At 49.8% G+C, this 26,727-nt stretch overlaps 1 protein-coding gene across 3 annotated transcripts in view; it reads right to left on the bottom strand.

Annotated features, from left to right (window-relative positions):
- CUX2 (cut like homeobox 2) overlaps positions 1–26,727 on the bottom strand; it is a 238,487-nt gene that overhangs the window by 55,644 nt on the left and 156,116 nt on the right. The gene's annotated exons all lie outside the window — the stretch shown is intronic.

The following is a 26,727-nucleotide window of genomic DNA, read 5'->3' as shown; positions in this document are numbered from 1 at the left end:
TGAGCTCAAGCAATCCCCCCACGCCAGCCTTCCAAAGCACTGGGATTACAGCGTGGGCCACCGCTCCCAGCTCCGCAATGGGTTATGAGCAGCTATTCTTCTTGTTATTAAGGGGCATGCTGGAAGTTCAAATATGGCATGATTTGGGGGGCAAGTGGGACTTATCTGGGGAATATCACTCGCCACTGAAAATTAAGGAGAAATTGTTAAAGCTCTTGTAAGATATCAAAGAGCTTCCACAAGCACTGGAGGGTAACAGAGTTACAGGAAACAGTTCTTGGCATAGTGAAGGTGCTGAATAAATGTTTCTTGATTGGATGAATAAATGAATGGCAGGATAACCCAGTGGCACAGAGCTACATTCCTGCAATCATTCCTTTGCTCGTGGATCTTTCTCATTCTGCCAATGAGACTTCCTGAGGTGCTCGTGGGCGAGACGCCATCCTGCAGTGTGTGAGATGGTGCTGAGTTCTAGAACTCAGCACCATCCCACCCCTCTGTGGGAGGCTATTAATTCCAGAGCTCTGGCTTCACAGCCAGAGTGATTGTGGCTCTTGGTGGCCTGTCCCAGTGGAATAGTCCTGGGCCTCACATGTCTGGAGTGAGCTCCGGGCACCCACAGGCCACCAGCCCTACATCTGCAAGGCCGCTCTGGGCTGCGTGTCCCACTTTGGACGGGAATGAGTCTTATTCTCCCAGGCACTGACACACTGCTCCCTGGGCACCAACGCCCTAAATGACGAGTCTACCCAGAGCATTTACTCGTCAATCTACCTCTATCAGAGCTGGGCTTTTCTTATACATGTTGATGGAGTCACCGAAAGAGAAAGACAGGAGTGTCTCTTATCGAATTCCTCTCCTTAAAACGAGCTCTGTAAGAGCGTTGTTGGCGCACAGTAGGTACTCAACATAATTTGCCGAATGAACAAATCCAAGTGGGTTGCCCCAGTTCTAAGACCCGTGACCTAGATAATTCCTTTACTCCCCACCGGCAAAGGCCATTTCTGAGACAGTCTGATCACAGAGGTGGCCAACTGAGGCACAGGCACTGCAGCTAGCCTGCCTGGGTTCAAATGCCAGCTCCACCACTCACGGACTGTGTGTCCGTGGGCAGGCAGTCACTTAAAACCGTGGCCTCTACAACCCCACTTGTAGACTGGCGAAGATAATACAACCACTTCCCTCAAAGGGGTACTGGGAGAATGGAATGAGTTATCATGTGTAATAGTGCCCTTTGAATAGCTCCTGGCTCGCATCCGGCCCTACAGGTACGGCACCTCTAGGTATAACCAAGCTTTCTTTGGCCTGGGACCATGACAGGGTCCACCCAGTGCTGGGTAATGACCTCAGCTGTGCTTGTCTCTGGAGTCTCACGAAGACTACCTGAGAAAGCGCCTGTCCTCTCCACGCACAGCAGGAAGAACCGGAAAACCACGTGTGTTCAATATGGCGGCCACGAACCTCGTGTGGCTCCTGAGCATTTGAAAAGTGGTGAGTCCAAATCAAGATGTGCTAAGTGTAAAATACGTACCAGCTTCTAAAGATGTAGTATAAAAGATAGTGTAATAGCTCATCAATTTTTTAAATATTGATTACATATCAAAGTGATAATGTGTAATCACTTTTTACTTTTTTTTTAATGTGGCTACTAGAAAATATAAAATTATATCTGTGGATCACATTATATTTCTCTTAGTGCAGTTCAAAGATTTTACAAGGCCCATAAAGAATTCGTTATTTAAGAGAGGTAGAGAGAAATGTATGGTAGACGTTGAATAAGTGATTTAAAAAAATCAGTTACAAAAGCTCCTTAATCTCATTCATTGTTGTCCTGAGAAAGTCCCTGGTCTTCCACCTTCCAGGGTGGATGATAGTCTTTCACTCACTCAACAAACATTTCCTGAGCACCTGCTATGTGCCAAGCCTGGAGGACTGGGAACCCAACATGAATATTGCAGACTTGGACCCCACCCTTGTGGGACGTGCAGGCCCGTGGGGGACACTGACATTGAGGTACATTCCCCAGATGCTTCGCTAATTGTAAGTGCTAAACGCTTGGAAGACAAAGTACAGGGGGCCTTGAGGGCGTGGAAGTGGGGGAGGCTGACCCAGTTTGGTGGTGGAACATTAAGCATTATCGCCCCAAGAAGGGCAAGCTGGTGGGGGGAAGGCAGAAACAATGTTCTAGAATCTAGGGAAAGGGAAAATTATCACACAAGCAAGTAGACAGATTTTTTTTTTTTTTTTTTGAGACAGAGTCTCACTTTGTTGTCCAGGCTAGAGTGAGTGCCGTGGCGTCAGCCTAGCTCACAGCAACCTCAAACTCCTGGGCTCGAGTGATCCTTCTGCCTCAGCCTCCCGAGTAGCTGGGACTACAGGCATGTGCCACCATGCCCGGCTAATTTTTTATATATATATCAGTTGGCCAATTAATTTCTTTCTATTTATAGTAGAGACGGGGTCTCGCTCTTGCTCAGGCTGGTTTTGAACTCCTGACCTTGAGCAATCCGCCCGCCTCGGCCTCCCAAGAGCTAGGATTACAGGCGTGAGCCACAGCGCCCGGCCAAGTAGACAGATTTTTAATTCTCGCTGAGATGGACAAAGACACAGGTCCTGCTCTGGGCACTTGCAGCTGAGTGGGAGACACAGCTACACCCAAGAGGAAGCACTACCCGGGAGGAGGTGCAAACGCCGGAGGCTCCTGTGAGCACTGTGAGGAGGGGCACTTTGTTCAGTTTGGGGGCATCCCTGATGGGTTAACAACAACAACAACATGACACTGAACGTTCTCCACGTGCCAGATGACGCTATTCATGATCATCTATTTCCACAGACACACTGATCACTGAATTGCCGCTGCGCTTATCCCCATAGCTCAGATGAGGAAACTGAGGCTCAGTCAGGTTAAGCCACTTGCCCAAGGTCACCCAGTTAGTAAATGGCAGGACCAGGATTTAGACCAGGTCTGGGGACTCAAATTGCTGTTGTGAATCCAGATGCCAGCCCCCTTTCCCTGGATAGAAAAGCCATCCCAGACAGTGGGGCCGGCCGCTCACACCCCATGCGGACACCACTGCCTCAAAAGTCGTCTACAGCTGCACTAGGTTAGAGGCTGCGGCGCTGGCAACCCAGTGCCCAGGAAAATCACGAGAAACAAAAGCAATTCATCGCTCGATCCCGAGACAGAGAACGATCAAAGATCAGCCGCCAGAAAGCCTTAGTGCTCCATCTCACAGCTGCCCGTGCTGAGTGGGAGTGGTGGCTCGGGTTTGGGTAAAGACATGGACTTCTAAAAAGGAACTCTACGTAGGGGTGGGAGAAAGTGCCAGAAGATTTCTTTAATATTTTCCCATCCCTGCCCACAGCACTCCCTAACTAGGTTCCCTACACAGCACTTAGCAGTTTGTGATGGTGTATCATTTCTCTCTGAGACCGTCCGTCTCCTTGCAATGTCGGGTTTCCCCGCTGCAGCTGAGCTCTCAGATGGTGGCCACCAGCCCCTGTGCCACTGAGCACTTGAGATGGGACTATTCTGAGCTGAGATGAGCTGTAAGTGTAAAATACAGGATTTCTAAGTCTTAGAATGAAAAAAGGAATGTAAAATATCCCAATATTTTGTAAATATTGATTGCACGTTGAAATGATAATATTATTGCCATACTAGGTTAATTTAAAAAATATTATTAACATTAAATTTAACTGCTTCTTACTTTTTAAAATGTTGCTACCAGAAAATGTTAAATTACAAGTGTGGTTTGCATTCTATTTCTACTGGGCAATGATGATCTGATTGAGGGTTGGTAAAACTATGGCCCTTCATCTGTTTGTGTAAATAAAGTTTTACTGGGCCGGGCGCTGTGGCTCACGCCTGTAATCCTAGCTCTTGGGAGGCCGAGGCGGGCGGATTGCTCAAGGTCAGGAGTTCAAAACCAGCCTGAGCAAGAGCGAGACCCCGTCTCTACTATAAATAGAAAGAAATTAATTGGCCAACTGATATATATATAAAAAATTAGCCGGGCATGGTGGCGCATGCCTGTAGTCCCAGCTACCCGGGAGGCTGAGGCAGAAGGATCACTCGAGCCCAGGAGTTTGAGGTTGCTGTGAGCTAGGCTGACGCCACGGCACTCACTCTAGCCTGGGCAACAAAGCGAGACTCTGTCTCAAAAAAAAAAAAAAAAAAAAAAAAAAAAAAAAAAAAAAAAAATAAAGTTTTACTGGAACACAGCGACAGCTATTCTTTTACATATTGTCTGTGGCTGCTTTCACTCTACAAGGGCACAGTTGTGTAGCTGTGACAGACACCCTGTGGTCTGTAGAGCTAAAAATGTTTACTATTTGGCCTACAGAAAAAGTTTGCTGACCCCTACTTTAGGAGTTCATCTAATGGCTTGACAATATTTTCGAAAGCAGAGATCAAAAAGTATCCTGGAATGGCATTCAGTTTGAATCAGTTCATGTTTAGGGCTTCCCAAAGTGAACCTGACTCTCGAAGACAGGAGCTATTTGGAAGTCCTGCCTCGTTCAGTCTTGTTTCAGAGCAACAACCTTGTGGGTAGAAATCTTAAATTCCTGACGGCATCAGAGCCTGACCCGGTACTGTGCGTAACGTCACATCTGCAAGGCCGCTCTGGGCTGTTTGTTCAGTTTGCCCTCAGTTTGCTCATCCATTAATTGGGAAGAGTACTCTCCACCTGCCCATGAAGCTGTCAGGGCAGGATGAGCTAACACATAGCAGAGCGTCCCGTGCAAGCTGACAAAAGCTTTCTAATAGATCAGATGTCTCTTCTTCTCACCACATAGAATGTCTCTCCCCAGGGCTGCAACCCTAATGCATTTCACCCCTGTGCCCAGAACAGGTGAGCCTGGCATAAAGCAAAGGCCACGTTCAATAAAAGGCCATGTGTTTCTGCTGCATGGTTGTGCCCTACACACAGAACAGTGGTAGAAAAGCATCCAGAACGACAGATTTGGGTTGTAACCGGAAGATCTCTGAAGGCCATCTGGGGAAGGAGGAGGTGGCAGTGGCCAGCTACAGACATCCTTAAGAAGGTCACCATCAGAAATAGCTCAGCGTCTGAGGGAACATGCAACATTTACATGGCCCGCTGTGATATAAGGGTGACGATGTGCTTGGTCCCCGACAGATGAACATAACAGATACAGAGCGGCAGCCAGAGGAGAAGCAAGGCCTGTCCCAGCCACCTAGGCCTTGTCTGCCAGGTGGTTAAAAACAGGAAATTTGGGACCCCCCTGCCGCCACCCCCCCCCACTCCATCACTCCAGGCTGAGCTCCCGAGAGCTGTCTGAGGGCGCACTGACTCTACTGGCTGTTGAGCACTGCTCTGTGCAAAGTTCTTCATGAGGAATAGCTGCAGCTTCTGGAAACCGAAGCCTGACCCTGCGCTAGGTGCTTTGCCTTTGGAATCCCCCCAAACATCTAGGCTGTGAGCGCCATCACTGAGCCCATTCTACAGAGGAAGAAACTGAGGTCAGGGAAGCTCAGTCGCTTGGCCAAGATGAGAGAACGAGTCAGTGGCAAAGCTGGTATCAGCACACAGACGCCCTCAAGCAGTGCCCGGACTGGCAACTGGAAAACTGCTTTTCAAAGTGCTACAGTAATCAAGCCTGCACCCCTTTTCTCCGTGGACATGGGTACAAAACATGTGTACACTGGACGTGCTGACAAGATCTGCAGGAAAAAGCCCTCTTCAACTTGGTTTCATCCAGCGTTTTCCCATATGCATTTGGGCACAGAACTTTTTTCTTCAGGCAATGAACCTGGAAATGAGGGTTCTGTGGAACACACTTTGAGAACAGCTGCTCTGTGCCACTGGGTCCTGGGTCCTCGGGAGGGTGGGGCGTGGTGGTCCCGAGAGACGGGGTGGGGATCTGATGTGGCAGGAATCCTGGAAGAAACAGTGGCTGGTGAGAGGCGGTGGTGCTCAGAGGGTCTCGGAATTAGCAACGCTGAGCAATGGAGGGAGTGAAATCTGGGGAGTACAAAGGAATCAGCCGGGTGCGGAGGGGGCGGGGTGTCCTTAATGCCGGTTCTGGTTCTCCCTCTGGGGCGTGCAGGTGGGGGCTCACGCAAGGCAGAGGAGGCAACAGCAGGGCAGGACAGAGGAGAAGCTGAGCCAGGAGTGCAGCCCTGTCCGTCTTGGGTGAGTGGCTCCCCCTTTCTGAGGCTCAGTTTCCCCATCTGTGCAGTGAATGTGCTGGGCTGCAGGCTCAAGGCTCCTCCTGACTCAGCTTGATCGTGCACCGATTCTAATTCACCCAGGAAGACAGACAGACAGGCACACTCCTGTCCGCACATGAAGTCTTCCCCCTTCCTCGGGACTTTAACCGGGACAGCAGGAGGCTAAGCCCACTCCCCGGAGGCTCTGACGCAGAGGCAAGTCTGCCGAGAGAGAAACGCTATACAATTTTATTCTAATATTTGTAATTATTGCCAGGCTAAAAATAAGGCACAGAGCAACGTGTTTTCAAATGTCGGCATTAAGAACCCTTTTTATCCGACATAATACAGGCCCCCAAACGCATTTGTGTCAGGCTCCTGGCGATGCTGCGAGCGCTGCTCCGTGCCAGGCCGGCTCGCACGGCTTGGAAGCAGTGCAAAAATGAAATGTCCCACCAGCGAGGGCTGGCAGGCCTGCTATTAGCAACAGTATAATCATCAATTATGTCCAATCACAAACTACTGATTTTATAATTATCAAATGGAGTTCTAACTTCTCACCTCTGCTCAGTGGCAACTAATATAATCTTTCAGTTTAAAAGGAAGCTTTTTTTTCTTTTTTTTCCCCCCCTTTTCCTCTGGTTCTCTCTCTTCTCTTCTGAGGAAAAAAATTTCCAGGCCTCCACATAAGATTGCATTTAAATTGCTTGTCACTCAAAACAAAGGCGAACCACTCATTTGTAATTCACCAGCCACCTGAACAGACTGCCTGTTTTCCTCTAAGCATCCACGCACCGAAGCACAAAGATCATTTTTCTATTGTTAAAATTGTATAAGCTGGGGCTTTTTTTAGCAGCGAATACACAATTTCACTTCTCTTATGAGGGCTCACAGCATAAAAGGGACAGGAGGCTTTCTTTAGTGCCTTACAAATAAATTTTGCTTTGGGGTATTAAAAAAAAATCAACAATATGCTCATATAATGGGCCTAAAAGCAACAGTATCAATTCTTTGAGAAGGGCAGGATAGAAGTTATGCTTCCTGCTCTGCCCTGGGTGTGGCCAGTATATGAAGCTGGACAACTGAGCTTCATTTTCATAGGTGTCGGGAAACTTCTGTGTCCAATTTTCTCTTTTTGGGAGCTGCCGGTACAAACGTGGCTCCATGCTGGTTAGCTTGTGCCAGCCGTCTACGCGCCCAGGAGCACCCCAGAGTGGGTGCTGCAGCTCTGACCTTGCCGTTCTGGCCAAAGGCAGCCTCCAGCTAGGCATCTGACTGCCCGGCTACCTCCTCCCAGAGGGACGAGCCCCGGACGACTGCCACGGAGCCCCTGTGTGCAAGCGACTAGGCTGCCTTCTCCAGGCTCAGCCTCTGAAGGCCGGGCTTGCTTCCCCAACAGCTCGCTTTTTCTGCATAACTGATTATAATCATAATACCTTCCAATTTTAATCTAGAGCTTTTTATAGCATACAAAGACCTTTTACAGGAATTAGCACATCTGAGCTTCCAAACTCTCCCAGGGACAGCCCTGGGCAGGAGGATGGTTCTTCTTCAAGAGGCCCAGAGAGGCTGAGAAGGCGACTCCAAGTCACACAGGAGGGTGTGGGGGTCTATGGACTCAGAGCCAGCTGTGTGGCAGGGAAACTTGGGGCTGGAACTTGTGCGACAGCACCAACCCCCCACCCCCACCCCCGCCCCTGCCAACATGGCGAGTAGCTTCCGCTTTGGGTAAATTAGAACAGACTCAAGTTCACTCCTAAAATATCCCCTTCTCTCACCTGAATGTGCCGTGCATGCTTCCCTGAGTTGGAGAGAAAGCGGTGGGCTTCTGCCAGCCCACCAGAACTTACTCAGTAAGCCACAGGGGCTTTTCCCTGCAGCAGCCGTAGGACTAACAAAGATTCCTGATGGTGTGACATCATTCTGTACGCTACCGTGACAGTGGGCACACAACATCATGCATTTGACAAACAGGCCCACAGAACCATGCAGCACAAAGAGTGGCCCCCAGGTAAAGTGTGGATTTTAGTGAATAATAATGTATCAGTAGGGGAAACGGTGGGGGGAGAGGGAATACATAGCAACTTGCTATACCTTCTGCTTGAATTCGCTCTAAACCTAAAACTGCTCTAAACAATAGGGTATATTAATAATAATAAAAAAAGACAACCGTGAAGACATACACAGCAGTTACCACACGCCAGGCCCTGTTCTAAGTGCTTCTCACGTGAACTTATTTAATCTAAATCCGTCCGTACAACAGCCCTATGAAGTTAGGATCATCATCTTCGCATTTTACAGATGGGCAAAGCAAGACTTTGGAGGGGTAACTTGTGCACAAAGTAACTTGTGCAAAGGCACACAGCAAGTGGCAGAGCTAGGATTCAGCTCCTGGGCTCTGGAGCCTGTGCCCTTAGCTGTGAGAGTGATGAGATTATACATTATCACTGGGTTTGCGCCAAAGCCTGTCCCCTTCCCCACAGGATACCATTGCACAAGCTCATGTGCGTCCTACTTAGCTCATACGGGTCACATGGCTTGCTAGACTAGGGTCCAGGGCCAGATGCACCCCATGGACATATTTTCTTGGACCCTCCAGTGTTTTAAAAATATTTGAGCTGTCAAAATTCATCAAGTTATACACTTAAGATTTGCGCATTTTACTGTATGTAAATTATACCTCCATAAAGTACTGCGAGCATGAAAATATGTGCATATATATTGAGCCAGTATTTAAAAACCAGAACAGTGCCAAATTGCTGGCTCCTCTTGGGAAATTAAAGGATCTGGCCACCCTGGGCTCATGTTTCCACCGACATCGGCCACCTGGAGCCGGGTGTCAGCCGTCTGTTGGGACAGGCCGAGGGTCTACATTTCCCTCGAGGCCCCCCAGGTACCTGCAGCGTGGGTGTGGGCCTGCCTGGGTTCCCTAAGCATTAGCAATTCTCTCTGGCCTAGACCAACACCCCATTTACCCCTACTTTGCTCCCCCCCCCCACTTCTTGAGGCCTACCAGCCCCTCCCCCATGTCTTCAAAGAGTGATTTCACAGCCGGGTGACAAACAGGCAGTGACAGGAGCAGGAGGTCCCATCCTGGCCCTAATTCTGCTTCCAGGCAGCTCCCCCAACCTCCGTGGCTGGCAAACTGCCTTTCCAATCTGCAACAAAACCTCCAGGAGAACCCCCACTTGGGCAGATTAGGCCCTTCCAACTCAACTCCTACCTGGGCTTGGAGAAAAAGGGCCACTTACAGCACCGGATGTACCTGCACCTTCCTGGGGGTTGGGGGTGAGGAACTCGTGGAGAAAGACCCAGCAGAGCTCGCCATTCCCTGTGCTCCGGTGGGGCATTGGGCGAGGAGGGATCTGGTGAGAGGGCTGAGCGGACAGCATGGGGAACGTACGCAGCTGGGGCTTAATAAAAGCCTGTGGCTTCAAGGAAGGGCTGGGAAGAATATGGGCTTCGGAGCTGGGTCTGAGCGGCTGAGGTCTGCAAGCCGATCCCCAGCTGGGGACGAGTCCTAAGCCCCCAGAGCGGCATCTTCCCTGCTGGACAAGGGGACGGTGTGCAGAGCCCCACCAGCACTCAGAGAGCGTGCAAAGGGCGGGCGGATGAAAGACTAAGTGCCTGTCCCAGAGGGCAGGGACATCAAGGCCCAGCTGGGGTGTGAAAACACCAGCAGTTAAAAGATACGCTTTGCTCACTGCTAAATACGGGGTAAGGTTAGTCAAGCCAAGGATGGTTCTTAGACTTTCTGGCCAAAGAGTAATGAGGGGGTGTGAGAAGTTGGCACCATTCAGGAGGAACATGGAGAGGTGGCAGCTGTGAGGGCTGGAGCCAAATGGCCAGAGTGTGAGTAGAGGGTCATGATGCCAAGAACCACCCGAGCTTGCTCCCAGCAACAAGCACCCTCTGAGACTTGGGGGCTGTCCAGGGCCTGCACGCCAGGCCCCAATGACGCCTGCTGCCCCCTGAACTGGCCTCTGAGCTCTCACTGCCCTGTGCTCTTAGCCATGCGCAGCGGTGGCCTTGCCCCAGATGGGGGTCCTGGGCGGTAGCAGTCTCCCCTTGCGCAGTGATTCTGGCAAGTTCTCCAAATGCCAGCCCAAAAGAGTGAAGCTAAAGGAACATGTGTGCCCTTTATGGAGAGGCGGCTACCCAAATGTCACAGAAGTGCCACCCAGCCCAGGCTTTTAAATATAGCAGCGTCCTTTCCGGATGTCTCTGTGGAGGGTGGTTGGAGACAGCCCACGGGAGCCTCAGCTGGACGCTCGGCACCACTGTCCGTAGTGCAGCTCTGCCTGGCCGGGGCCTCGCTGCCTCTAACTCTCCGGCTCCAGTCCCCAACGTGGCTCTGGGAGTGTGCTTCCGCGCTGTGGGCCTGGCTTTGATTCTCAGCCACGCCCACCTTCTCTGTGCCGTGGGCAGCCAGTTGCCTTCTCTGTGCCTGTTTTATCTGAGATTACCAGGATTCAGGTGACAACGCATAACATGCTTAGCACACAGTGTGGCAAACAGACGATGCTTAATAGATGTTGGTTTTATCATTACTAATCATTCTGATTTTCCATGTATACAGCCCTATGCTGAGATGAATAAAACCCGGCCTCAGCCCTCAAGTCCTAGAATCAGAGAGACAGATTACAAAAGAGGGTGGAAGGAAGTGGCACTTTGAGGAGGAAGGGTGGGAGGGGGTGATTATCCTGCAGGGCAGAGCTAGGGGAGGGCCACTAGCCCTCTAGCAGTGGCCCTGGCTCCCAGGGTCAAGCGGGCTGCTGATCCACAGAGGCGAGAGCGAGTGGTGTGTCAAAGGCAGGAGGTGAGAACAGCCCCAGCATAGCCAGATAACACTAAGAGTCCATCCCTCCATGCCTGAGACTGCAAACATGGGCCCGTGGTCCAAATCCCACATGTATTGTGTTAAAACTAAAATTAAACTACAAAACTGAAAACTAAACTACAAAAAACTAAAAAATTCTACAAAAAACTAAAAAATAAACTACAAAAAACTAAAAAATAAGCTGGACATGGCGGCGTGCACCTGTATCCCAGCTACTCTGGAGGCTCATGTGGGAGGATCGCTTGAGCCTGGGAGATTGAGGTTACAGTGAGCTAAGATGATGCCACTGCATCCCAGCCCGGGTGATAGAGCAAGACCTTATCTCCAAAAAATTTTTTTAAAAAGTTTGACATTAGTTAATATTTTAAAAACCAGGAGATTTTGCATAAAAATTGAGATTTCTAGCTTCTCTGGAACAACCAGAAAATGTGGCCACAGGGGGCCTGCGTTCCCATGTGGCAATAACACGGGCAATAGGAGGAGGAACACCAGTGAATGCCGGGTGCTTGAAGTGTGCCAACACCATTCTACACGCTTTATATGTACTGAGTCTAAAAATCCTCACAAAAGCCTTACGAGGTAGGTGCAGTGATGTGCTGGTGAAAGTGAAACAACTTGCTGTCTGCTGAAGAAAAAAGGCCCTGATTTGTAGTGTCTGCCAATTTCTGTGGTGTAAACACTCCCACTATGGCAATTTCACTATATAAGCCTCTCCAGAACATGACCGGTAGGTGCAGTCATCATCTCTGCTTCCCAGATGAGCAAACTGAGGCACAGAAAGGCCAACAGTTGCCCAAGGTCACACAGCTAGGAAAGTGGGCAGAGCAAGGACTTGGAGACAGGCACCTTGGCTAAAAAGTCTGTGCTCTCTACATCTGAAATGCACCGCAAGATACACAACAAAATGTCTGTGATCTGTCTGAGCTGGGTACCGGCCATTCGGTCCTTTAGGTGGCACACAGAGTCCCCTGCCTGTCTACCACTCCTCCCGTTGTCTCACCCATGCCCGCACTGCTCGTTCTGCTTACCTGCCTCGCCCCTGCAGGTATGTGAGGTTGTATCTCTGCTGTAGGGGATAAAATGTCACTCTGGCCCCACTCTTCCAGGACTCCCACCAGGTACCTGGACCCAAACAAAAGGCCCTGGGGTGGGGCACAGCCAGCTCCTTTCCTTCTACCCGGCTGTCTGCTAACCTGACAGAAAATGTCAGGCAAACCTCTAGTTCCAACACTCCCCACTTTCTCTCATTCTCTCCTTGCCAGGAGCACTACTGGCGTCAATTTAATGAAGCAATTTTTCTGTTCCCCTTCTCGCCTCCTACCACCCCATACAACAAAACTGGGAAACAACATGATTTATAGGGGGAAAGTAGCAAACCCAGTCCACCCTGGCTTGGAAACGCAAATGCTGCTGTATTCCCTCCACTCCATTAGGAGAAGGTGCTTCCATTCAACAGAAGAGGGGGGCTTGGATGGGGAATCCCATTTTTTTTGTTGTTTATCAAAGACAGGCAGCCCCTGTGAAGCCCCCACAATGACCCAGCTGAGGGCCCAGGATGGCAGCAAATGAGGGAGAGGCATGTGTTTGGTGGAAACGTGGAAATAATCAAGAGTGAGTCAATCTGTGAGATAATTTAATTACCTTGCACAACTATGAAATCTAGTTTCTGCTTTCCTTATTAATGATGAATGTTAACTACCCCAGGACGTGGGCTGAGGTTTCCCAACATGCTGGGGGAGGGGATATAGGTGTCCCTAGGTGGCCACAACCTGCTTGTCATTGATTAGGCTGGTCCTTGCCTCCAGTTGGCCTCTGCCCCGACCTTGGAACCGTCCAGGCAGTACACTGGATACCCCGATGGGGGGAACACCCACCACCACCTGAAAGTACATTTGCTGAGAACATTGACCTTGGATCTGATCACACCTCAAGATTCAATTGCCCATGCAGAACAAATACAAAGGACAGAGGAACAAGTTAAATGACATGACCGGGATACAATCAGCAAAATCGCAGCTAGAGGTGAGGAGACTGGCCCAAGGTCCCACAGCTAGTGGTGAAGCTGGGATTTGAACCCAAGTTCACGAGCACAGCATTCTCTTGCCACTGCGTGAGAAGCTGGAGAAAGCATAGCTGGGCCTCCCAGAGGGTGGGACAAGTAACTGGAATAGTCCAGAACCAAGATGGGTACTTTCCCTACAAGGGTCGAGGTCCCTCCTCCTGCCCTCTCTCTAGCCGGCTTTCTCAATGGCACCATATACTTCCTGGGTGGAAGGTGGCTCCACCATAGCCACCTCAGCCCCCAGGCTCACCCCACAGCACCCAGGCTAATAACCCAGATGCATCAAAATCAACCAGTTCCAAATTCACACTCTTTGGATAAATGAATATCGTTGGCTTAGCTTGAGACCAGTGTTGGCCCCTGGGCCAATCAGCTATGGCCAGGCAAAAGTCTTAGGAAAAATGCCCCCGTTACTCCCACATATGAATAGGCCGCACACGCACACACATACATGCACACACATGCACACACAGGAAGGGGTGGAGAGGGAGCTTACAGGTGAGAACACAGCGTAACCAACTCATCCCAGTTCGCCTGTTTAGCATGGACATTTTTGCACCTTAAGACATTACCAGTTTTAAAATTGAAAGTCTGCATCCCAGGAACCCCCTCTGTCCAGAGGCAAGCTGTGACAGCTGGTCACCCTACTTAAGAGACACAGCAACCAACCACAATGTGTGGACCTTGTCTGAGTCCTGATATGGACAAAAAAACTATTTTAAAAAATGGGGAACAAAAATGTTTACAGATGAAATAATATAATGACTTGAATTTGCTCCAAAATAATCCAGGGACACGAGAGGAGAGTGGCCGCGCATGAGTAGTTGTTGAAACTGGATCCATGTGGCTCACTTATTATTTGATTCTCTTTACTTTCATGGTTTTTTTTCATAATAAAGAGTAATAGAAAGGAAGGAAGGAAGAAATGATTGTAGGGAGATACACGTGCTCTTGGTCAAATGTGACCACCTGGAATTTAGAAGTCTCATATAGATCTCAGATTAGCAACCTTTTTCTGCAAAAGGCCAGAGAGTAAATTTATCCAGCTTTTTGGGCCTCACGGTCTCTGCTGCAACTATTTAGCTCTGCCTTTGTGAGAAAGCAGTAGTATGTAAATGAATCGGCATGGCTGTGTTCCAATAAAACTTTATTTATAAAAGAAGGCTGCGAGCTGGAATTGGCTCATGGGCTATAATGTGCCAATCCCTGGTCTTTAGAAGGTTATCAGCTGGACTCAGCTCCACCACTTACATGCTGTTGTGACTTAGGAAAGTCACTCAACCTTTCTAAGTCATACTTTCCTCTGTAAAATGGGGATAATAACAGCATTGTATTTGGCCAGGGTTAAATGGGACAATAAATGAATGGAGCCCAGCCCACTGACAAATTGAGCCTAGCCTAGGTCCTCAGCCTGGGTGACAGAGCGAGACCCCATCTCTACAAAAAAATTTTAAAGATTAAGTGGGTGCAGTGACTCGTACCTGTAAGCCCAGCTACTCTGGGCCAAGGAGACAGGATCACTTGAGTCCAGGAGTTCTAGACCAGCCTGGGGAACACAGGGAGACCCTGTCTTTACAAAATTTAAAAAAATTAGCCAGGCAAGATGGCACACACCTGTAGTCCCAGCTACTTGGGAGGTTGAGGCAGGAGGATCACTTGAGTCCAGGACTTCAAGGCTGCAGTGAGCTCTGACTGCACCACTGCACTCCAGCCTGGGCAAGAAGAGTGAGACCTTGTTTCTAAAACAATGACGACAAGAGCAAAAGTGAGTAGGTCCTCAAAAAACAGCAGGTGATACTGTTATCCATTTGTCAGACGCTGCTAGAATGTTTTGTTCACTGCTTAGAACAGCAGGTGGCACGTAGCAGAAGCCCAGTGAATATTCGTGAAAATGATGAATGATTATGTCTGCTCCCATCAAGCAAAGAGAGCAAGGATGGGTTCTTTTACTACTTTTCCAAATATCAGCCCATCCTGTACCTTGAGAGAAGAAAGTTTAGGAGAAAGACACGTAAGACCTTCTTGACACCATGATAATAGCTCATGTGACTAACTTCCTCAGAGGCTGTGTAGCTGAAGGCTGAGATTCCTAGGGTGTCATACTGTCAGGGTGACAGCTCAACTAGACAGGGTGGTCCAAAAAGCTGGCCAGCTTAAAACTTGGTGATCAACATCACAGAAGCAGCAGACTGCTCCAACTGCCCCTCGAGGGCCTGGCCAGAGACAAGAACATGGATTGGATGAGCCACAGCACAAAGCCAACATGAAAAGTCTACGTCCAGGCTTGGCTGCCACCTTAGTTGGATAGGAAATGAATCCTCAGCCACTGGAGCACGGCTCCTTGGTTTGCACTTGCCTTCCACGGAGAACCTGGGGGCGTGGTGGGGCGTGTGAAGTCTTGGTGTAGGCAAGCACGTGGAAGAATGAAACAAGCCAGCATTAGAATTTGGTTCTCCTGGGCAAGGACTGGAAGGAAAGCATTCTCAGCAGCATGTATTTATCTTCAATTCTGGGCAAAATATAGACTCCCGGGCCCTGCTGTGGTTTGGATATGGCTTGCTCCCACCACAATCTCATGTTGAAATTTGATACCCAATGTGGTGGTATGGGGAGGCAGGGCCTAGTGAGAGGCATTTGGGTCACCAGGGCAGATCTCTCATGAATAGATTAGCACCCTCCCTCTGGGGTGGGTGAGCTCTCAATCTCTTGGGAGTGGATTAGATCCCACCAGAGCGGGCTGTTAAACAGTCTGGCTTTCTTGCTTCCTCTCTCACCACATGATCTCTGCACACACCTGTTCCCTTCCAGCCTTCTGCCACGTGTGCAGGCAGCCTGGGAGGCCCTACCAGATGCAGCTGCCCGATCCTGAATTTTCCAGCCATCAGAATCGTGAGCTACATAAGCCTCTTTTCTTTATAAACTACCCAGCCTCAGGTGTTCTGTTACAGCAGCACAAAACAAGTAAGATAGGGCCCTCTTGACTAGCCCTCTGAGTGGCCACACCCTGGTGGCATCTCTGCCCAACCACTAATGTGGGGCTGGTTGATACCTGTACACCTTCGGGGCTTTCTAGACCCTGAGGTAGACATCTGTCTACCCTCTATGTTTGCTGAGAATCACTCTACCATTCCTCCAAAGAGCCAAACCCTAAATACCATCAGGAACCTTCCAGTAGTGAAGCACCAAGTGAAAGGATATGAGAGGAGGCAGCTGTGGGGAGAATGGACCGACACCCAAGGCATTCGTACACAATTTTGAGACACTTCTAAGCTAGGCAGACAAAACTGATGTGACAGCGATGGCCAGGTTGCTAGCTAGGCTGTGACCTCCCTTCTTCCCCAAAATGGGCCGCAGTGGCCACTTTTGTACTGAGGCGCCACCCTGACCGCAGCTGACTGGCCCAGCCCCAAGCTGTGCTTTCTCCAGGTTCTCACCCAGTGGCAAGAGAATGCTGTGTTCATGAGTGTGGGTTCAAATCCCAGCTCTGCTCGCTGTGGGACCTTGGCAAGTCCCCTCCCCTCAATAAGCCTGTTTCTTCATCTATAAAATGGGGAAAATACCAATCCTTCCCTCACACAACTGCTGTGAGGTCTGAATCATATAGTCTGTGCAGTTGGCACACGATATATGCCCCATGAACACCACAGCTAATATCAATCATTTCTGTTCACGTAAGCTCACTTGGGTGGATTTTTGTTTCTCGCATCCCAACGATTTTTCCTTACACTGTCCTCCAGCTGCCCTCGACATGGACACCTCCCATGTGGGGGCCCCAGCACAATGCTCGGGGTGTAGTGGGGTCTCCTCCCCTCCCCCACCACGGCCGGGATAGAGCCAGATGGAGACAGCCGGCGGGGGTGCCGCGCTCGCTCCCCATGGCCTGGGCAGCCCTGGCAGGTGCCGTTCCCCCAACCCACTCGTTGTGAAAAGCAACAGGCGAGACAAACAGATGGAAGAGAAATGGCTTTTTCTTCTTCCTCTAAATAACAAGCTGGGAAAAAACAGGAAAGGAGATGAAAAGATTTCCACCGGCTGGGAGATCAAAGAGAAATGGCCACGTTCGCTGATGAACTTTGCTTAAACGCTGTCCCCGTGCCCATGCACGAAACCCTCCCGGGGCCACGACCCACGGAGGGTCCAGCTCGCTACTGCGTACTGATGTCTCATTAATTTCTTTTTGTTTCCTGCTAAGCCGCACACCCGACTCAAGGTGAGAGAACGTAACTGGGCTGCGACTTCTCAGATTGATAGATTGCATTTCTGTGCTGGGTCCGTTTCATGCTTGGTGACTCCGCAGCAAAGCAATTATCACTGTGGAATGCATAATGGCCTAATTAATAACTAATGTCAGCTTGGCCTCTGAGCCATGATTATACCTCAGCAAACCAACTTTTTTTTTTTCTTTTAAACATTTGGAGAGAAAAATATTATTGTAATTGACTGGTTAAATTGTCAAAGCGCCCCTACCCTGTGGACATGGGGTGTAGTAGGAAGCAAATAAAGCCTGGAATCAGGAGAGGTGTTCTGCTGCCAATTTGCTGTGTGACCTTGGTCGGTGTCTGAGTGTCTCTGTGTCCCAGAGTCTACACTTGTAAACAAAGCCGCCTTTCTGGACCTGGATATACGGAATCTAGGGCTGTGTAGCTTTTGTTCGCTGCTGTATCCCCTGGTGCATATAAAAAATACATACTAAATAAATAACAGTTAAGGGCAAGGACTCTCAAGCCAGACTGCCTGGGTTCAAATCTTTTCTCTGCCACGTACCACAAGCTGTGTGACCTTGGGCAAGTTATCTAACCTCTCTGTGCCTCATTCCTCCCATTTGTAAAATATTGATAACAATATCTACCTTGTGGGGTAGTCATGGGAAATAATGAATTGGAATCTGCCAAAGGCTGGGAAGGTTGCCTGGAACGTAGAAACGGCAATGTCTGCCAATATTATTACGTGTCAACGTTCATTTAATAACTATTTATTCAGCACGATAGTGTATCAGGCACCGTGTGGGACCTGGGAACACAGCAGCCTACAAAGCGCTCCCTCCTTCCTTTGGTTAAGTGGGAGGGACAAGTATTATTTGAATAATTATGCAAACAAATATATAATTACAAACTGTGCTAAGCAGTGTGAAGGGTCCCGTGAAGAGTATGCGACAGGGACGCTTGCTTAAATTTGGGGTGTCAAGGCGGTCTTCCCAAGGAAGTAGCCTCTGGACAAAGATCTGAAAGACACATAAGTGTCAGGTCAGTGGTTCTCAGTGATTTTGCCGCCCAGGGGACGTCTGGCAATGTCTGGAGACGCTTCTGGTTGTCACAGCTGAGGGAGGGCACTACTGGCATCTAGTGGGCAGAGACCAGACGACGCTGCCCTGTCCTGCAAGGGCCCCAGGTGAGGAGAGCAATAAAGGTGCGAAGACTGCAGCGGAGCAGGCGGGACACAGGCGGGGCTGGAGAGCAGAGGCCCTGGGAGGTGGTGCTCAGGGTCTACTTTCCATTCCTAGGGATGACCAGAAGTTACTGGAGGGTTTCACACGGAGGTGTGCCATGCGACGTCCGTCTCTGCAGAGCTCACTTGAGCAGTTGGCAGAGCGCGATGGATAAATTAATCTGGAAAACAAGGGGGCTGGATTTGGTGACACCCGAGTCATTTTCAGGAGAGACAGGGATGAGAACAGCTCACCCTTTGAGAGAACGTGGCTTGGGGACAAGGCAGAGAGAGGCTGTGATTCAGGAAGCATGGACAAGGATTGGGACTTAGAGGATCATTGAGTCTCACAGCCCAGGCCACATTTGGGCGGAGCCTTGAAGGCCAAATGAGAACTTGCCATGGGGCTTAGGAGAGGAAAAGCGTTCTGGAATAAGGGAAGAGAACATGCAAAGGCTCAGAAGTCTGACACAACTCACTGTCCGGGATGATGTGGGGTCAAGCTGTTAGGTGACGGGGAATGGATACAACAGCCCTTCCTCGCCTGGGATGTGGGAAAACTTTCACTGCTTTTAGGATGCAACATATTTTAGACAATTATTTTTATAAATATTAAACAATACTAAAGCACAGAGATTTAAGAAAATTACTTTACAACTCAAAGCTGCTAATAAAGTGACAGCTCCTACTGCACCTTTGCTTTTATCTTAGTGGGCCTTGGGTGTGGGCTCCCAGGGGTGGCTCAGCCTGCTCGGGCAGAGCTAATCTCTCCCCCTGGGCAGCCCAGCACAGGACACGTCGTAGGAGCTTATAACATCTGCCAAATTGCTAAAATCCTTTACTGCTCCTGCTGTGCTACCCCTGGACTTGGCAGGCCCCCTGAGCTCCATTTCCTGTTCATCTGTCCAATGTGCCTCTGCGAGGTTGTTTGCAGGGCTCCGTCCTGTCCTCCAACAGCCACCAGGGAGCCCACAGTACAGCAGACGGGGTCATGTACTCGCCTACGTTTATTTTTCCCCCATCTTGGGCACATAATGTTGGACTAGACCCTCGAAACTGGGTGTAGTTTTGTGACAGAGTTCTGGCCAGGGGAATGTGGGCAGAAATGATGTGGCCACTTCCAGGTCTGCCACTTGAGAACCTCCTATGGGATCCAACCATGTGTCCTCTTTCCCCACATGCCACCTACGTGAGGAGACTCCAGGATGCAGTGAAGAGCGGAGCCGGACGGAGGAGATGCGTGGATCCCTGAACGTCCGCATGGAGCAGACCCCCCACCCAATTCCCAGTAGCCAGCCCTATGCTGTGATACAGCCTCACCTGCATTTGAAGCTGCCGTGACAAGAATAAGCCCACTCTGGAAAATGCACACAGACCTGAGTTCAAACCCCAGCTCTTCCACTTCTTAGCCATGTGATCCAGGTATCTCGCTCTGAGTCTCAGTTTCCCCCTTGTAAAAGAAACACAATCTTCTCTATCTTAGGTTTCTCCAGAATATTCCACGCCATCCCAGATGTCAGATCACCAGCCCTGAGTGTGACATCCAGTGCTTGAGAAATGGAGACTCCCTCTGACCCTCTCCTCCCCATCCCTGTCTCGGCCCTGGCTCTCAGGGCAGGAGCTCCGCCCAGCTTGACAATGTAGGGTTTGGCTGGTTTTAATCTTCACTGGTTTCCACTAGTCTTTGGTTTTATGTATTTTAATTAAATGTTATAATTTTGTGCTTGTGCTGAGAATGATTTCATTACTGGGCAGGAGTTTATAAACCTCAGGGAACAAATAAATAAGAACCTTTGTCTGTTGCGGTGTGGGCTCCAGGGCCAGGAGAGAGTGGAGAGACTTTAAGAGGTGGCCTTTGAGGGTGGGGAGGCAGCGGGGACGACCTGCCAGGGAACTCAGCTAAAGGCGGTGCTGTACGTGGCAGGGCAGACCTGGGGCCCAGGCCACCTCCAGTCGCTGTCAGCCTCCCAATTCCACTTGCCTCCTGCCTCAGGGCATTTGTATTAATACTGTTCCTTTTACCTGGCATGCCATTCTGCCCCTCTTGTGGCTAGAATATCCCTACTCTTGCTGTGCTTTACAAGTCACTTCCTCCTGGAAGCCCTCCCTGACATCCCAGGATGCTCTTATAGCCTCGTGGGGCTGCCCTGCCACAGTTGGTAATTCCGTATTCGCTTGCTGTGAGAGCGTCTGAACTACGTCTGTCTTCCCATCAGCTCAGCTCTGGGAGGGGATGGTCTTTGTCTTATTTGCTTTTGTGCCTACAACAGTGCCTGGCACATATTAGGTGCTTTGTAAATATTTGCCAAGCAAATGAATGAATGAATGAATGAATAAGGTGATTCAATCTCTTCCACTCTCTGTATACCTAAAAGCAGGGGTGAGCAAACTTCTCCTGTAAGGCATCAAATAATATTTTCAGCTTTGCGGGCCATACGGGTTGTGCTGTAACTAGAGATGTCCCTCGGTATCCATGGGGCATTGGTTCCAGCACCTCTCGAGGATACCAAAACCAGCAGATGTTCAACCCCTTCTATAAATGACATGGCATTTGCGTATAACCTATGCACATCTTCTCGTATGCTTTAAAGCATCTCTAGATTATTTATAATATCTGATTCAACATAAAGGCCCTATAAATAATTGTTAAACTGTCTTTTTAAATTTTGTAGTATTTTTCTTTACTGCTCTGTTGCTACTTTTAGTGCTTTTTAAAAAAATTTTCGGACCTGTGGTTGGTTGGATCTGAGAAGGCAGAACCTGCCTGTATCCACAGAGGGCTGAATTATACTCAACTCTGCTGCTGCGGTGGAAGCAGCCATAGACAGCACATAAATGAATGGGCATGGCTGTGTTCCAATAAAACTTTATTTACAGAAACAGGCTTTAACCCAAGGGTGGTACTGTGCTGACCTCTGACCTAAAGCATGCCATTTGCACCTCTGTTCTCATTTAGTGCAAGGATTGTTTTTGATGGTGTACTGGGGGCTTGCAAAAACTGATTTTTAAATTTGCAGAAATTTTGCAAGCTGTTAAGCAAAGCCATTATTAAAAATTAAATCATGTAAACCCACAATTAAACAAATTATATTAAAAGTAAAGGAACCACAACATGGATGAACCTTGAGGACACTGTGCTAAGTGAGATAAGCCAGTCACAAAAAGACAAATTCTGTATGATTCCACTTATCTGAGGTTCCTGGAGTAGTCAGATTCATAGAGACAAAAGACAATGGCGGGTGCCGGGGACAGGGGAGAGGGGAGAGGGGGAGTTAGTGCTTAACGGGGACAGAACTTCAGTTTGGGAAGATGAAAAAGTTCTGGAGATGGAGGTGGCGATGGTTGCACAATGTGCGTATACTTAATGCCACTAAATTGTACACTCAAAAGAGGTTGAAAGGGTTGCAATTTTATATTTTAGCACCATAAAAAAATTGAAAACAAAGGTAATTCACGCTCAATGCTCCTCACTTCCTAAGTATCAGACTCCATTTCACGGTTCTCTGTGCTGAGGTCATTCGCCTCCATTGCGTGTGCGGGGCAGACGCTGCATAACCAGGGCTGCCAGGCCCTTCCCAGCCCCGTGTCAACGACATCATGGTGGCAGCTTGGAAGCGACCGTGGTGGAGTATTTACACCAGGGAAACTGGCTACAGAGGAGGGCTCCTCACAGACAGCCAGGTGTTCCGCACGCACCAGCACCCACAGGCTAGTCCCACGTGTCTGTCTCTTCCATTCGGTGCGGAGCTTGGGGGCAGAGGTTCTCAAACATTTGAATCACAGGAAGCTTTTAAAAATCCTAACACCTAAGCCTCCCACCAGACCAAATCCACCACTACTCTGGATGGGCTCTAAGGTTGAGTGTTTTAAACTAACGTGTACATGAATCACCAGGGGACCTTGTTAAACTGCATATCTTTGTTCTGGAGGTCTGGGGTATGGGGGACTGAGACTGTATTTCTAAGGTGCTCTGAAGTAATACAGGTGCTGCTGGCCCATGGACTGCATTTAGAGAAACAAAAGGTTCTAGAGAAAGATGTTATGCAGTCAGTACAGCACCACCTTTGGTTTGAAAATCCGTTCAACTAAGCGATCACTGTGGTTCTCCACATCTCTCTCCCCAGGATAAACAAGGTAGGTGCTACAAGAACCTATTTTACAGAACAGGAAACTGAAACAGGAGATGAAGTGACTTCATCTAGGCCCTTCCTTCTCCCGGCTGTGTGACCTTAGGTGGCTTTCTTACCTTCTGTGGGCCTCGTTCCTGCTGCTCAGGGCATGGGAAGGGTCTGACTGTGATCCTGGATGTCTGAGGGCCTCTTGCATGGCCCACCTCACAGAGGACACCTGTAACCAGGAAGGCTCCTTCTCCTGTACTTAAACTTGGGGATGGTGCTTCAGAGGCCCCTCCCTGGCAATGACCCTAATGACCCCTAGGGGTCATGCAGTCCAGCCCTCTGCTTCTGAGCTAGGCCAAAGGGAAGGCAAGAGCGGGGCCTTTCTGGGCGCAACTGCACTCTGCCTCACAGCGTTCAGCACACCCACAATTAGTTATCACGCTGTGGGAAGATCTCACAGTCATAATCAGCGTAATTGTAATAATCATGATAATCGCAGGCTCTGCCACTGATCTAAGCGTTCTTTGCACCAGGCCCTGCTCTTCACTTTTATACCTATTGCCTCATCTGGTCTGCTCCTTATGAGGTAGGGGCTCTTAGGAGTCCCATTTTACAGATGAAGACAACAAGGCACGAGAGAAAAACAACGTACCCTTGGTCACAAATTAGTCGGCAACCCAGGTTAGAAATGCACAGGTCCACTTACAGGCATTTTCTTTCAACCAAAAATCAGGGAGCAGAGAGCGGGCGACAGTATCCTGTGACCCATCTCCCACATACACTGGGAACTGACTGTGCTGAGTAGCAAAGCTGGGACTTGAACCCAGGCAGCCTGGCTGCAGAACCACGCTCCTAACCACTGTGCTACATTCTCTTTCAAATAATTTACGTGCACGATGTAAATGTGCCTGGCCCTCCCTGTACCCTGAGCTCCCTGGGGGCTGTGTTCGCAGGGCAGTGCACAGGGTCTGCACGTCATAGAGGGCCAAGACATTCTGGCTGCATGAAACTCAATCATAACATGTGTCCATCTGTCTCTGCCATGAGGCTGTGAGTACCATGAGGACAGAAAAGGTACCTGGGGTCACTCACTGCCACATCCCTGGAGCCTGGCACTCACCCTGGATACAGCAGGTAACAAATAAATGGTGCTGAATGAAGATCTCAGTGGAACTTAGAAGGAAAGCAGAGGTGTGCTTGTGTGCTCCAGGGGAGGTGGCTGGAGGGGTAGGACACTCAGTGAGAAGGGCCTGACCCCTGGGGTGGGGACGAGCACTACTGGGAGCCACATCGTTGCCTGGTCCCTAGCTGGTTTCCCAACAAGAAAATACAAGTGGGAGCCAGAGTGGGCAGGAGGCGGCGGCGGTGGTGGCCAGGCAGGCCCAAGCCCGGGAGCTACAAGGATTGCTGCCAGACAGGCGATGGGGATGTAGGTCTGGAACATTCTGTTCTAGAGAGAGCAGGGAGGGTATCTAGAGCTCAGCAGCAACCATGCCAGATAACCACGGTCCTGTTTACTCTGCATCAAGCTCTGCATCTGCATCGGGCCTCCAGCCTCCCTAGATGGAAGGTCCTGTTACCACCCCCATTTTACAGACGGCAAATTGCGGTTCACCAAGCCTGGCAAAGGGCAGAGCCGTGGTTTGAACCCAGGTCTGTGCAACTTGAGGCTTAAGTCATTTCTACTCCCCCAAGTGTGCCAGATGAATTAGGGATTGGTGTTCACCCTCTCGCCCCCAACATTTAGCACAGTTGTCAGCACACAGTAGGTGCTGAAATATTTCTTGAACACGTGAGGAAACAGTATCGTTGGTCATGTTGGCCCCAGCGTCTAGCATCATGCCCGGTACACAGTAGGTGCTCAACAAACATTTGCTGAGTGGATGAACGTGTGACCGTGCGAGCGGGGCTGGCTGCTGCCGTGGCCGTCACCTTGCTCCTTTCCTCCCAGCCCCACCTCCCAGGTGGCAGACATGAGCGCCAAAGACACTTGGCGACTGCGCCGGAGACGGATGTGCGCCTGGCGGCCTTATCTCCCTGTCGACTGGCCCCGCACGGCCTTCCATAATGCAGTCCATTAAAAGGCTTGTAAATTTTCATACAGGAAAGTCTAGCACGGCGTCAGCACAGACTAATTGTTGTTAAATGTGCGGGAATGTTACTGCCACGCGGCTGGAGCGATCACTCTTCCCGGCGCGGCCCCGACGCCGGCCCATTCCTCTGCAGGCGGAAAGCTTACAACGTTCGCACAAGGCCGAAAAGCAATTCGTGTCAAAAAGATCAATAATATAAAAATAAAGCACGAGAATTCTAGTTAAAGGGAATGTCATATAAATATGTGGTTCACGTCCATGATTCCAAGATTAAAAAAATCAATCAATATCGTTCTTTAGATGATGTTATTTCTAATGAGAAATACCCGGAACAACTGCAAATAACTGCTTAACTGGGGGGAAAAAGCATTAATAATTTACTTTATAAGGCATATGATACCGAATGAAAGAGGATTGCTGCTTGTTCTTAATTTGGTTGTAATACGGCGTGACAGGTTCAATGATGCTTTGGTGGGTTCTTAATATTAGATTCATAAGGATGTTCAGTTCATTATAAGTTTTACCCCAAGCCAGGCAGGGCAGGCTCCAGAGGGGCGAGACTTGGTTACAGGCGGCCAGGGGGACTCGCACCATCAAAGTGATTATGTCATTGAAGAGGAGGGACTGTGGAGCATGTGTGCAGGTGTATGTTGGGGGCACTAGGGAAGGACGGGAAGCTTTCTCACTGCATCTGACTCAAGCTGCAAGCAACACCCCTGTTTACTGAGCACTTACTATGTGCCAAGTCCTGGGCTGGGTATGCAGACCTGGGTTTGAACACCAGCTCGAACCCAGTACATGGTGGGTTTCCCCGGCAGATTCTGCCTGAAAGAACAGCTCAGCAAAGGCACATCTGGAGGGCACGGGCTTGGCTGAGTGGCGGGGTCCTCTCCAGCCCTAACCACCTGCAAATCTCCAGTTGGGTTCTTCAATCAAGAATGGCCACCGTCAGTTCACCTCTTCCTGCACCCTCAAGGCTCTGCGGGGTCTGCTCAGCCTCCCAAGCTGAGATTTGCACCTTCCACTCTCTGTTCTGCTGCTGAAGAGCTGTGTGAGCTCAGGCGAGCAGCTTTTCCTCTCTGAGCCCCAGTTTTACACCCATACAAGGGGACGCTACCAGCAGCGCCTCCCTTGCTGGGCCGCTGAGAGGAGGGACGCCTGAGAGGCACTGCTGAGTGGGGCCATTACCCTTTACCACTCCGGGCTGGCTGCTGGGCCCGTGACCTCACCTGACAAACGGTGGGGGCAGAAGCCTCCTTGTGACGCCTGTGGGAGGAATAAAGGCGACATGGCCAGTCTCAGCTCGCCTGCTGGTAGTGCCAACTACTGATCGTGGAGCGCTCACCAGGCGGTGGGCTTTGTTCATGGGTTTCCCAAGTGTCACTTCACTGAGCCCTCATGTGCACCCTGTCAGGTGGGGACTATCATCACCTCTGGTTAAAAGCAGAGGAAATGGGCCCAGAGAAGTTATGTGACTTGCCTAATGTCACACAGCAGGGAAGTGGACAAGCTAAAATGTAAGCCCATGCCAATCTGGCCCCGGAGTCCACCCTAGCTCTGACCACTTACTCCCCCAGGGGGTCCCGCTGGTCAGTGAGGCCAGGTCTCCCCAGCCTGGTTGGCTGCTCAGCACTGCGCATGTCTAATGTCTGTCCTGGCCCCAAAGGGGGCCCACTTCCAAAGGGATGGTCTTACCAGTGCTGGGGTACCACAGAAAGGACAGTTTGGGGAGCAAAAGAATTATGATATCAGACAGCTGGAAGAGCAAATGTTAAACAGAAAAAAAAAAAAACAACAGAATAAAAAGGCCTGTAATTAAATTTCAGCTCAAAGGGAAGAGCAAGAGTTTGCAGGCAGATGCAGAATGGGAGGGGAGCAAGGGGACCACACGAGGACACGGTAGCAGGGCTGGCAGGGGCTCGGGGTCAGGGGGAAAGAGACATGCACATCTCCGGGGACCGCAGCTGTGAGGACAATTGCCACTTCCTCCTCGGGCAGCTTGGTTACAAGAA

Source organism: Microcebus murinus, chromosome 22 (genome assembly GCF_040939455.1).
Source record: "Microcebus murinus isolate Inina chromosome 22, M.murinus_Inina_mat1.0, whole genome shotgun sequence".
NCBI lineage: Eukaryota > Metazoa > Chordata > Mammalia > Primates > Cheirogaleidae > Microcebus > Microcebus murinus.
The sequence above is the reverse complement of the archived record's forward strand: the minus strand, read 5'-3'. Positions and strand labels throughout refer to the sequence as shown.